The sequence below is a fragment of the Pleurodeles waltl genome, chromosome 12 (assembly GCF_031143425.1).
Source record: "Pleurodeles waltl isolate 20211129_DDA chromosome 12, aPleWal1.hap1.20221129, whole genome shotgun sequence".
Taxonomy (NCBI): domain Eukaryota; kingdom Metazoa; phylum Chordata; class Amphibia; order Caudata; family Salamandridae; genus Pleurodeles; species Pleurodeles waltl.
Window position 1 is genome coordinate 126,817,246 of NC_090451.1, and position 13,100 is coordinate 126,830,345.

The 13,100-nt window shown below is 48.7% G+C and overlaps 1 non-coding gene across 1 annotated transcript; it reads right to left on the bottom strand.

Annotated features, from left to right (window-relative positions):
- Positions 1-12,631: 12,631 nt before the first annotated feature.
- Positions 12,632-12,705, bottom strand: TRNAT-AGU (transfer RNA threonine (anticodon AGU)). Its single transcript has one exon. It is a non-coding gene; the product is annotated as a tRNA-Thr (tRNA).
- Between the last annotated feature and the right edge of the window lie 395 nt (positions 12,706-13,100).

A 13,100-nucleotide genomic window follows, 5' to 3' on the forward strand; every position in this document is an offset into this window, starting at 1 on the left:
AAGCAAGAGAATGATGAAATGACAAGCAGAGAGCTGTGGAAAAGGATGGGAATAAGAAAGATGCTGGGGTAGATAGACAGCTAGGTGTACAGATAGAATGAAAGCGAGACTCAGCACACATTTGTATCCACTGTTAGCCCTGAAGAAGTCCGTAAGGACGAAATGCATTGGCTATGGCTAGTTTGATTACCACTTGAATCTACATATGGACAATCACATCATTAATTGAGCTAAGGCCAGTTTGATTTTTACTTGAATGTATATATGGACAATCATATATGAACTAATAAAGGCAAAGAAATCTTTTTAAGAAGATTTGACTGGTGGAATAATGTGACATACGGTATCTCATTAGGATATGTGTTACACAAGGAAACTTTTTTCCTGATAACAGTGGATACAAATGTGTGCTGCATCTCGCTTTCATTCTGTTGTACCAGGATTACCTGTTGTTTGAGGATTAAGGGGTTGGCCCTCAAGACTCGTGCACCACCAATATCTATCATCTGTTCATGCAACTGAATGCAAAGGCTGGCAGTGATCGCCTCGGCCCCCTTTTCATATTTATAGGTATACAGACAGGTAGAAATATAGAAGATAGAGAGGCAGATAGAGAAGTATCTTTTATTAAGTTTGAGTACGAGACGGGTGAAGCCGTAATTCTTGAAAGCCAGATCCCGTTCTTTAAATGGGCAGGTACTATTGGGTACTCAGTACCAGCACTTCTTTAATTAGGAAGCGATAATACCAGCACTTCTCAGTACTCCTCCAGTGCCTTTAATGGGAGAGTACCATCCCTTCTCAGCATTGCTCCAGTCCTTTTAATTGGATGGTACCAGCACTTCTCAACACTGCTCCGGTGCTTTTAATGGGAGAGTATCAGCACTTCTCAGCAGCAAGCAGGTGCTCTGAGACAAGGAGCATCTACACTTCTGTATTTCCATTTCAAGCATCTATCAAGATGCCTCACTGGTTCAGTGCCTTGGGTCCTCTATAATGAGTCTAAGCACCTTTCCTGAGGCATCCTGCATTTACACAAACCTACATGATTTTGTTGCTTTTCGTACAAAAGTGAATATATTCATCTTAGGAAGAGAAGGGGTGTAGATAATCAAAAACAGCGAGGTTGCTGCACAGTGCCTTACAAACATTAAAACACCGACATGTGGCTTGGAGGGTTGACTTTTCAAAACAGTTTTGACAGCTACTTCCAATGGATTATTTCACACAGCGAATAACACTTTCAAAGAAACAGCAAACCTATGTGTTTCAAAATCGTAACGTCCAACTCCAAATTACAAGAAAAAGTTTGACTGTGTTGGCCAGGAACCGAATATGCCTCCTGTGTGGCAGGCAAGAATTCTACTACTGACCCACCAATGCCTTTCATGCTCCAGGTCGTTGTGCGAGTCCATTGTGGTTTATATTGTATCAGAGTCATCGTTTCCTATGTGTTTCTCTCTGAGGCTGGGAAGAGCAGAGCCCAGTTACAGTAGTACCAATCCTTCATATGAAGAGAACAGCTACAAAGCTCACATGTTGTATGTAACAGGTTCTATCTGTGAACAACGGATGCTTCCATAGTACACATGAACCTCAGAGAGATAAAGCTTCACCATTCATTGAAGTTGCTGAATCAACTGTAGTCAACACTAACCCACAAGGCTATACATGAGCCTGGCAGAAACAAAGACCCTGCACAGGAGAACCGATGCTTTAAATGCTGAGAAGTAACAGAACTGACATCACAAGGCAATGGAAAGGCAACGCTTTCGGTGCTGAACAGCAAGAAGCAGTGAACCATCGGCCCTTTACCTATGGTGAGAGGAGCCACAGACCACGTGCAGCAGACTGGGGCACATTAATACCTAAAATGGCGCTTACAATGACCGTAGGTTCAAGATGAAGGTTATTGACTGGCAAGTTCCCTGGACTCGTCGAGTCCAGGGAACCTCGATTCACTAAGCCTAGTGCCTACGTCAGCACTAGATCTGTCTAAAGCTGGGACCCCCAGCATCCATTGCACAAAATTCCGCCCAGTCCTTGGGCTGGTACAGCTTCCAAGAGAGAGTGGAAGGTCAGAAGCAAAGGTTCGTTCAAATAAAATGCATCTAAAAATAAAATACAGAGTCTCAAAATCAACAAACGCATCCAAGTCTGCAAAGCAGATTACAAATGAGTACTTGGAAGAAGAGAAAGTACACAGGACTGGCTGAGGATTAAATCTGACGAAAGGGAAATCTGTGATGAAAATCTGGAACAATAAAGTCAGTTTATGGAAGGAGAGGAGCGGCCTGTGGTCGGTGCTATACATTAAAGTACACCATGAACTCCTCATAACCCCAGCAGTGCAGAACTGACACCAGGCTCACTGCACTGTTTAATGGGACATTACTAGCACTTTCTGAAGGCGCTGAGATACACTTAATGGGACGACCGTCTGCATCCAGGGTATTAAGAACTGTAACTATATTTAACGGATACATGTTTACTTTTCAAATGTGGATGGTTATCAATCGCAGCACTGCCTGAGTGCAAAATAATGAAACCTCACAGAAAAATAAAACATTATTACAAATTTGCATCTTAAAACAATCAATTTTGGCTGCATTCAGTGGAATTGTTTCTGCTGATTTAGACACAGCATTTGGGCAGGGCTGTTCTACAGTATAAAGCAGTATATAAAAAGTACGCTCTTAATGAAAAACACTAAGGCCCTCATTACAACCCTGGCAGTCGGTGTTAAAGCGGCGGTAAGACCGCCAACAGGCCGGCGGTAAAAAAAATGGAATCACAACCATAGAGGAAACCGCCAACACAGACTACCACTTTAACACTCCGACCGCCACGGCGGTAGAAACCATCACCGCAGCGGTAACCGCCAACAGACAGGTGGAAGACAATGTACCGCCCACTGTATTACAAGGCACCAATCCGCCAGCTTTTCCGGGGCGGTAAAAACCTTTGGTGCAAGCGACAGGCAGCGATAACAAGTCAAGCCCCGCCCACCCCTTCTCTTGCGCTATCTTGGCTAGTCTGAGCCACATGACAAAGACATCCCGCCACCTTTCTGCCCTGTGGGAGAAACCTGGAGCCATGGAAGAAATCAACTCAAAAGCACGGCGGAAACAGTCTTTGGATCGGAAACCACTCACCTCTCGACACCTAACGAGGAACCAGGATGCCATGGAGCTCGAACTTCAGGTGCTACCGATGTTGGTTTACCTCCTCTTCTACCAGGAGCAGCAAAGACAGCGGCGACGACCACGGTGAGTAATGCACCTAGCACACAGGGGAGGAAAGAGAGAGTGACACACACACAACACGCAACACCCCCACCCCCACCCTCACCCACAACAACATACACACAAATACATGCATCAACATTACATTTACACCCCGTCACCCCCTGGAAGAACGAAGGTACAAAATCAAATGATTGTAACAAGTGTAATCATTGAAAATTCAGATATGGAAACAGCTCTGTAACAGATCATTATATACAAATATGTACAGCAACCACACAAGTCCGGATAGTGTTCCATTCATTGTCCGTGGAACAGTGGTCCCAAAATGCATGGGCGAAGCCCACCCATGATACCTGACTCTAAACGGAGAGAACACCGCTGGAGCCTCAGCTCGAAAATAAAAGGCACCTCAGCCGGATGAAGGGATGACGCCACTGCTCCACGAGGGGGCTCCATGCCACTGCCTGGTCCTGGGGCGTGCAAAGCCACAGTCTCTCAAGTGAGTGGTTTGCCCACTGCTTTATCCTGGGGAGTGCAAAGCCACAGTCTCTCAAGTCTCTCAAGTGGGTGGTTTGCCCATTGCTTTATCCTGGGGAGAGCAAAGCCACAGTCTCTCAAGTCAATCAAGTGGGTGGTTTTCCCACTGCTTTATCCTGGGGAGTGCAAAGGCACAGCTTCTCAAGTGTGTGACATGTTCCACTGGTTCTGGAGGGGGCTTAGTGCCCAGAGTGCTTCGTCCTGCCAAGGACTGGGCTAGTGGATCCTTTTCTCCACTGGTTCTGGAGGGTTTTTGTACCTTAGAGTGCTTCATCCTGCCAAGGACTGGAGTAGTGGATGCTTTTCTCCACTGGTTCTGGAGGGGGCTTTGTGCCCACACTGCTTCATCATGCCAACGACTGGGGTAGTGGATGCTTTTCCCCACTGGTTCTGGAAGGGGCTTTATGCCCAGAGTGCTGCACATGCTGTGTGGCAGGTCCCATTCCCTCACCTGGGTGTGTATGCCACGAGATTGCCTGGAAACAGGTAGCATGATACTCCATAGAGTTAGAGACACACTCCACCCTGCTGTGACTTTGCCTGCCACCTGCTGGTACTAACAGTGCTGGTTGTGATGCTTCATGTACGCTGTGCAGGGTCCAGGACATCTCCTGCAGCCTTGGACGGCTGTCCACTGGGAATGTTGTCCATTTTGGCTGTGGTGGCACTGTCTGTGCACGTCGCTGGGCTGGTGGCATGGTTGCGGCGGTGTCTGTGGCAGAGATGCTGCCGGTGGTGCATGTGTCAGCACCTGTGGAGGGAGACAGCAGGACGTCTCCTGCAGCCTCGGATGGCTGCCCACTGGGGATGATGCTGGAGACTGTTGCTGAGGTAGCAGACGTGCAAGTGGCAGTGCAGGTGGTGGTGCAGGTGGCGGTGTCCACCCCCATACAGGTTGCTGTTCTGTTTGCCAGAAGAGGTGACACCAGTCACTCAGCTGGAGGCTCTGTGCCCTGTGCTGACTTCCCCTTAGCCTTGTGTCCCTTCCCCACCTTGGATGTCGCTGCTGGGCCCTTGGCACTGTCCCCTTTTGGCTTGGAGGAGGCCTTGCTGGGTGGTTGGTGTGGTTTTTCCCTACGGCATGTTGGCCCCTTCTTCACCTTGGCAGGTGGCAGAATGAGCTGATCCTTGGCTTCGCTAGGTGGCACACTAGCAGCCTGATGATGTCATTCAAAATGGTTGATTGCCCAACAGTGAGGGATCTCAGGAGGTCAATAGCCTCCTCACTGAGGGCAGCAAGACTGACTGGGGCAGGGCCTGAGGTGACTGGGGCGATGGAGATGCCCACCCTCCTGGGTGAGCGGGCACGGGAAACACGCTGAGGGGCTGCTGGGAGGGCAGTGCTGGTAGGGGGGGTGGCAGCTGTGCCTGTTGATGCAGTGGGCACAGAGGTGCCCGCCACCGCAAGGGAGCTCCCATCAGAGGAGGAGTTGCTGTCGCTGGTGTCTCCTCCTGTCCCCGTTGTGGAGCTCCCCTCGTCCTCTGTCACCATTGGTGCCTTCAGACTCCGTAAATTCAGCCTCCAGGGCCATGTGGGTTGTAGGTCCCTCCTGCTCCGGTGCCAATGCTCAACCGCCAGATGATGCTAATGCACACAAGGACAGGGTGACAAAACAAAAAGAGGGGGACAGAATGAAGAAACACATGGTCAATGCCTGCAACACCACTACCGTTGGCGGACACAACACACAGGTAGCAGCCCTAAGCACTAGCCCAGGCACTAACAGTTCAGGGGAAAAGCACATGCCCATGGGGGACTCTGCCTAGACCCATTTGTTGCACAGCTGGAACCCACAGGAGCCTGACTAGGTGTAGAGGGCCACTACCACTTTTGGGGTTGGGATGGCACTGAGCCTGCAAAACAATGGATCTACCTTGGCACATTTGCCCTAGCCTATGGGAACACACAGCTCTCTTCCCCCACCCAGAAACCTCATGAAGCGCGCAGAGTCAGCTGAGTGGGACTGTACTCACCCCCTTGTGGCTGCTGTGGTGCCCTCAAGCGCTCATCCAACTCTGGATATGCCGCCGGCAGGATCCAGTACATCAGGGGGGTCATGGTGTGACGGGCACCCCTTACACGTTGGGAGGCCATCCCCAGCTGGGCCTCCACCGTCTTCTTGGTCCAGCGGCGCAGGTCTTCCCATCTTTTGCAGCAGTGGGTGCTCTGTGTATGGTAGACCCCCAGGGTCTGCACTTCCTTGCCGATGGCACGCCAAATCTTCTTCTGGTGGGCACTGACCTAGAAGAATAGTGAAGTAAGAATGGATGTTACTCCCCCGTCCGATTCTTCTTACTCATTGGCCACAACTTCCCACCCTGGCCCAGAAACACATACACTCACCATCCTCACATGCTGGCCTCTGCCCCCCGTCTCTTCCATCCACGACACTCCATACATTCATGTGCCATCCACCATGCACACAGTTTACTCACCTGTTCGTCTGGAGGACTGTACAGTAGCGTGTACTGGGGGAGGACCCCATCCACCAGTTTCTCCAACTCCTCCACAGTGAAGGCAGAAGCCCTTACCCCACACACTGTAGCCATTGTCGCTTCCAGACTTAGGTCACAGCAGCACTTGCAGTGTAGGTCCTCTCCTGTTGAAGGTCAGGCATCAAGTGAGTGAACAGATAGAAAATGGCGGTCACGTCCGCGGCGGTGCGTACTGTCACCGCCGGCGTACATCGTCATTGGCTCCAGGAACCCATAGGGCTCAATGATACCCAATGCTGAATTACACCGCGGTCTTCGACCACCTACCTCGACGCTGCACAACACCAGCACAGTTACCTCATTTCCCCTTGTCCCTCCTTACAGGTCAGGCAGCCGCCATTTCAGGGGGCCACATGGCAGGGCAACTAACTGCGTCACATCACTTTTGGCCAGGAATACGGACAGACAGCACCACACACCAATTACATCACAATTGTGCTAAACAGCCTTGTGAAACCTATGTGGTGTATGACCATCTGCTCACCCTTCTCCTCCATAGGGCACGTCCGCTGGGGCAGGTGATGAGATGGTGGCATCCTCCGGTATATAGACCTCTGGTAGACCTGTCGACAATGGAAGACAGACACATCATTATCACCTACAGACTTGATCGCGCCACAATCCAGGAACTGTGCGCCCAGTTGGAGCCAGACCTGATGTCAGCTATCTACCATCCCACAGGAATCTCCCCTCTAGTGCAGGTCCTGTCAGAACTCCATTTCCTGGCCAGTGGGTCCTTTCAAACAACAGTGGCCATGGCATCAGGGATGTCACAGCCAATATTCTCTAACGTGTTGTCCAAAGTGTTGTCTGCCCTGCTGAAACAGATGCGCAGCTACATAGTTTTCCCTCAGGTGGAGGATTTTCCCACAGTGAAAGGTGACTTCTAAGCCCTGGGATATATCCCCAACATCATTGGTGCCATTGATGGGACACATGTGGCATTTGACCCCATCGCAGGAATGAACAGGTGTACAGAAACTGCAAAAGCTACCATTCTATGAATGTGCAGATGGTGTGTTTGACAGACCAGTACGTCTCCCATGTGAATGCCAAGTATCCTGGCTCAGTGCATGACGCTTACATTTTAAGGAATAGCAGCATCCCTTATGTGATAGGGCAACTCCAGAGGCATAGTGTGTGGCTAATAGGTGAGCCCAAGGTCCCAACACAGTTGACATAGGTGTCTGGGTTGGAGGATGTCTAACAGTTGTCCCTCGATATTTGCAGGTGACCTCAACCTGTCATGGCTACTGACCCCAGTGCGGAATCCCAGGACAAGGGCAAAGGAATGCTACAATGAGGCACATGGGTGAACTAGGAGGATAATAGAGTGCACCTTCGGCCTCCTGAAGGCCAGATTCCAGTGCCTCCATCTGACAGGTGGCTCCCTATACTACTCACCGAAGAAGGTGTGCCAGATAATCGTGGCATGGTGTATGTTGCACAACCTGGCTTTACGACGCCAGGTGCCTTTTCTGCAGGAGGATGGGCCTGTTATGGGTCTTGTGGCAGCAGTGGAGCCTGTGGTCAGTGAAGAAGAGAAGGCAGAAGAAGAAGATATAGACAACCGAAACAACATCATAAGGCAATACTTCCAGTGAGACACAGGTAAGAGGATGGCACTGCTTCTCACGTATCATACTACTGTAGGACATTGCATAAATCTGCCTTTTTACCTCTGTGTATGGACCCTGACATGTCACTTTGCCTTTCCATTTCACAGATCTGGGTCCCACTTTTTGCCTTCTGCTATGTTTACTGCTGCCCAACAACTGTGTAGCATTGGCATGTGAACATGAACATTGACATTGAATATTTCTAAGAGGTTGCAACTACACATTTGTGAAAGTACAGACTGACTCCAGACTGATTTGTGATTCAAGGGTGTTTATTTCTGTGCAAATAAGTTAAGGGTGTGTGAAATGGGCTGGGGTGATGGCGGAGGAATGTCCATGGTAGAGTCTAGTCTCTTGGTCTCAGAGGTGCATTGTCCTAGGGGGCATAGGTAGTGGAGTAATGGCAGTTCAAAGTTGTCAGGATGACAAAGTGGGACAAAAGGGTGACAATCAGGAAAGTGTTATATCCTGGCGGGGTCTTAGCAATGTTCTCTGTCTTGTTCCTGGACCTCAGGGACCGTTTGCGGGGTGGTTCTCCTTCTGCAGGGGTGGGGTACTGGTGGCCTGTTGGTCCTGTGACGGGCCCTCCTGTCCACTAGCGCCGGTGGAAGTGAAGGGCTGTTCATTATTCAGGCTAGTGTCAGGGGCCCGTTTGTGTGCCACTGTGTCCCTCATGGTGTTGGCCAGGTCTGCCAGCACCCCTGCAATGGTGACCAGGGTGGTGTTGATGGACTTCAAGTCCTCCCTGATCCACAGGTAGTGTTCCTCCTGCAGCCGCTGGGTCTCCTGAAACTTGGCCAGTACCGTGCCCATGGTCTCCTGGGAATTATGGTATGCTCCCATGATGTTGGAGAGTGCCTCGTGGAGAGTGGGTTCCCTGGGCCTGTCCTCCCCCTGTCGCACAGCAGTCCTCCCAGTTTCCCTGTTGTCCTGTGTCTTTATCCCCTGCACTGTGTGCCCACTGCCACTAACCCCAGGTCCCTGATTGTCTTGGGTTGGTGGGTTTGGCTGGGGTCCCTGTAGTGGTGGACACACTGCTGATTGACGTGTCCTGGGGACAGAAGGATGGGCCCGCTGGGTGTGTGCTGTGCTGGTGTTTCCTGAGGGGGGAGGGTCTGTGGTGGTTTGTGACAGTGGTAGGGGAACCGACTGTCCAGAGGTGATGGGCTGGGCTGGTAATCTTGATCCAGGCATGCAGAGCTGCTGTCGTCACTGTGGGCCTCTTCTGTGGGGGGACTGGATATGTCTGGCACCTCCTGTCTGGTGACGTTGGGTATAGGTCCTGTTGGGGTGTAAAGGCATAGTTATTGTATCTGTGTGTGCCATCTTGTGCAATGGGTGAGTTACCCTCTACTCCTGTGCTTGCATTATTGTGTTTGCCCTTGTGTGATTAGTGATTATGGGGTCTGCGTGGGTATCTGTACTGGACATGCTTTGGTGTTGAGTGTCCATGCAGAGGTGTTGCATGCAGGGCTTGGTATTGGGATTGGTGGGTTGTGATTGTGGGACATATGTGAGGTGTTGGAGTGATGGCATGCAGGTGGGGTGGTGGGATATGGTAGTAAAGATATGACTTACCAGAGTCCAGTCCTTGTGCTACTCCTGTGAGGCCCTCAGGATGCAGTATTGCCAAGACTTGCTCCTCCCATGTTGTTGGTTGTGGGGGAGGAGGTGGGGGTCGTGGGGGTCCACCGCCAGTCCTCTGTACTGCTACCTGGTGTCTGGACACCACTGAACGCACCTTCCCCCGTAGGTCGTTCCTCCTCTTCCTGATGTCATTCCGTGTTCTGGGGTGCTGTCGCACTGCGTTGACCCTGTTGACGATTCTCCACCATAGCTCCATCTTCCTAGGAATGGAGGTGTGCTGCAGCTGTGATCCGAAAAGCTGTGGCTCTACCCGGATGATTTCCTCCACCATGACCCTGAGCTCCTCCTCAGAAAACCTGTGGTGTCTTTGAGGTGCCATGATGTTGTGTGAGTAATGTGTGAGGTGATGTTTGTTGTGCTGTGTGATGTGTTGGGTTGGGGTGTGTTGTTTGAGGTGCATGGATGTTGTATGAGTTATGGTGTTGTGTGCTTGTGGATGCTGGTGTTGTGTTTGCTATTCTCTTTCTCTCTGCTTCTTCACAAATATGTCAATGTGGGTTTGTGTTTTATAGTGGTGTGAGTGTGTGGGTGTGGTGTGTGTATGTGTATCAGGTGTGTATTTCGAATTGTCCAATGTGGTTGTGTTTTGTAAGTGGGTGTGTATTTTGAGTGCAGCAGTGTGTACTGCCAATGGATTACCACGGTTGAAAGACCGCCGCGTTGATTCGTGGTTCGTGATAGTGTGGGTGTATTCCTGTTGGCTTGACGTTGTGGGTTTTGGTATCGCCAGTTCATCACTGACCTTTGGTGTAGCGGACTTGTATGGGTGTCTGTATTGTGGCGGATTACGAGATGTGGGTCGTAATACCTGTAGCGGATTTCTGCCACGGCCACAGTATGTTGGCGGCCTTCAGCACGGCGGTAAGCGGGATTTACCGTCAGGGTTGTAATGAGGGCTGTATCGCTGCGTTATTATGATGAAATAAATTCTCTTGATAAAAGCTGCCAATTGCATTTGTTAGGTAATGCAAAACTGCGGTATGGGCACAAATGAAAAAAAATACAGTATGTTTAAAATATATTATATTTCCCAACTGCCATGACATTGCAACCGGCGGCCACAACGCACAGCAGTAACTACTATACGATTGCAACGAGCTACTTGGGCTTCGTGACATAACGTCTAATTTTTTTTTAGAGGCGGGGCGTGTCACGTCCTATCTTTCTGAAATGGGCATTTTATGTCTGTTGACACAATGTCACATCACCTTCCCTCGCCAGCACTCCTAATAAGACCTCCAGAAAATGACAAAATAAGATGAACTTTGATTCCAAAAGTAGGGACACCATTCCAGATGGGGAGTCTAGGAGTGTGTTCAGCGCTTTAGATGTGTCTTCCAGAAATTCATATATTACTCCAGATGAGACCTCCAAAACTGTCCATTGACCCCAGAAGTGACCACCAGATATACACACAATAAAAGTGGGCACTATAATTGAACACAATGTTCCAGTGAGGCCTTGAGAACTTGATCAGCATGACATATGTGGTTCTCAAATATTCAAATAGTTGTAGCAAAACTCTAAGTTAGACATCGAGCACTGGACACAGTATTTCAGAGGTGGTGCTAGGTACTTGACACAATACTCCAAATGAGACACCCAGGGCAGACACATTGTTTCAGAAGATGCCTCTAGAACTGGATACAAAATGTCAGGTGATGCTTCCATAACTGAACACAGTATCACATATATGGCTTAAATTACTTGACACAGTGCTACTGGTGATGCATTTTAGCTGGACATAACGCACCAGTCATTTTCCAAACACTCACAATACTGAAGATGAAGCCTCTAGAACTGAACACCACACCCTAGATGCAACATCCAGAAACTGAGACAGTCTCAAAGTTTGACTCCAAAACTGAAAACAACACTCCAAATGTATAGGCTATATCTGGACACAACATTGTAAATGTGGGCTCCTAAAGTAGTAAAACATACCATGTGAGACATCTACAACTGGGCACAATACTACAAAGCCGCCAGAACTCATCAATGCACCCTAAATGCAGCATCCAGAAACAGAGCCAGTCTTCAGCCTTAGCTCCAAAACTGTAAACAAAACTACTACTACATTGGTTAGATCTGAACACAACGCTGTAAACGTGGGTACCTAATGTAATATAATATACCAAGTGAGACGTCCACAACTAGACACATTTTTCCAGACTGGCTTCAGTAAGAAAATGATGTATGCAATGAACACATTGACCGTGGTGGACTCCAAATAAGAGAAAAATCATCAGATGTTGCCACTAGAACTGGATATAAAATGCCACATGTGGCTAAGATAACAGACACAATACTCCCGGTGAACCATCAGTAACAGACACAACACACTACAGGCGGCCACCAGATCAGGAGACAGTATGCTAGAGGTGGTCTTTAAAAGTAGCAAGAATGCTCCTGGTGAGGTTTGGAAACCTTTAGCAGGACTCCAGATAAAACTGTGTGAACCCAACACAATACCTTAAGTGGACTCTGCAGAACTAGACAAAATACTAAGAAGTGGCTTTGGGTTAGACCACAATTGTCTAGATTAGTTTCTAAAGTGGATAGGAAATGTGTAGGCGACATTGTAAGGTCTAGACACAATATTCCAAAGGATCCCTTTGATAATGTACACAGCTCTCTGCATGTGGCCTTAATTGTGCTGTGTACACTGCCCGGTTGCAAAAATGCTTCTGCTGGTTTTATTTCCTCTCTTCTGCTTCCCAACATTTCTTTTGGCCTAAACCAGTCTTATCAAGTTAGTGAAGCTTGCAGTGGCGCTGCCTGTGATGTAGACACCTGTGTTTCCAGCTAAGCTCACACTGCTGCTGCCAGTTCTTAGGACATTGACGCTTGAACCGTTTCTAACTGTCCTGTAGCACTGTTAGTAAGGTAAAATACACTGGTTGGTAGAACAGTACATTGGCATTTAAAAAGTAAATAGATCTTTAGCTTGGAGGAAGGATTACCAATTATTTGTAGATAGTTATGAGAGTACCAGTGATTGGGGTTTAAAGACAGTTTACTTTTGTTACTTTTAACATCAGATGTCCTATGAGTCCATTGCCGAAAACGTGTTAAAAAATGCAAAGGCACTGCTGAGATTCGAACTCAGGATCTCCTGTTTACTAGACAGGCGCTTTAACCAACTAAGCCACAGCGCCGAACAAGCCACAGCGCCGAAGGACAGAAGTATCTGGGTTCTGCTTGCTGCCCTAATGTATGTGGGAACACCACGCAGGATTACGCCTAAGCCACTTTATATTTTTCACCAGCTTTTTGCAAGCAGAACAAAACCTGATAGAAGAAAAGAAAAACTGCAAACGGTGTCATGGATAACGTATACGATTATATTAACACATTTGTATATTTTTTGAAGTATGAAGACCATCCACTGGTTGAGGAAGTGCTTACAAACTATTTTATACGAGCGTGCACTGATTTAAAGGTTACCAATATCACTCATGCGTCCACATTCCATGTGCTCTTTCCTTCACCCCTTGTGACCCCTAGACATCCCACCTACAAGCCAAAAAACCGCCACTCTCGGGGTGAAAAT